The sequence below is a fragment of the Plasmopara halstedii genome (genome assembly GCF_900000015.1).
Source record: "Plasmopara halstedii genome assembly, contig: Scaffold_218, whole genome shotgun sequence".
Classification (NCBI taxonomy): Eukaryota; Oomycota; class Peronosporomycetes; order Peronosporales; family Peronosporaceae; genus Plasmopara; species Plasmopara halstedii.
In genome coordinates, this window is record NW_020187139.1 from 412,859 (window position 1) to 413,543 (window position 685).

Consider the following 685-nt stretch of genomic DNA (forward strand, 5'->3'; position numbering starts at 1 on the left):
ATGCTCGGTCTGGAGCATGGCGGATGCGACGACCATCTCGATCTCTCTCACGTAGAGCAGGAGATTATCTCCATCCTTCCCCTCATAGACCTTAACGCTCACCATGAGCGGCTTAGTGGGGGGAAAATCATCCGTCACCGACAGACGCAAATGATGCAGACATCTTCTGCTGCAGGTGCTCTAGCAGCGCGTTTTCGTAACTTGAAAATGCCTCTAGACGCGCACCGATTGCCTCGGGGCCTCGTGCTATAAGGTGTTGCATGCCCTCAGGGCCAAGCAAGGACATCAGCTGTTAAGCTCGCCCGGCATGCCCTGAAGCAAAGAGAAAATTTCCTCTATCCTCATAGAGGATCAGTCTAAACGACTCAGGTTTAGATGGACTACAAGTGCTACCAAGTGCAGCGGAGCTGCCGTAGCTTAGCTTGAGGAAGCGTAATTTAGGTCACCGACCTTTCGTTCTTTACAGTGTAGCGAATCGCAATTCGCTACCTCCAAGAGTAGTAAGTACCTTAACCAAGGCTAATAAGCGCTTCGGTTCAAATCAAAACATATTTTTTATTTAATTTTATCTGCGGCAAAGCCGCCTAATTTTTTTATATTTCTAATATTTAGATATTCCTATATATACTAAATATGTATAGTAAAATCTAAATACATGCATAACTACTGGCTACCTAGCCACATA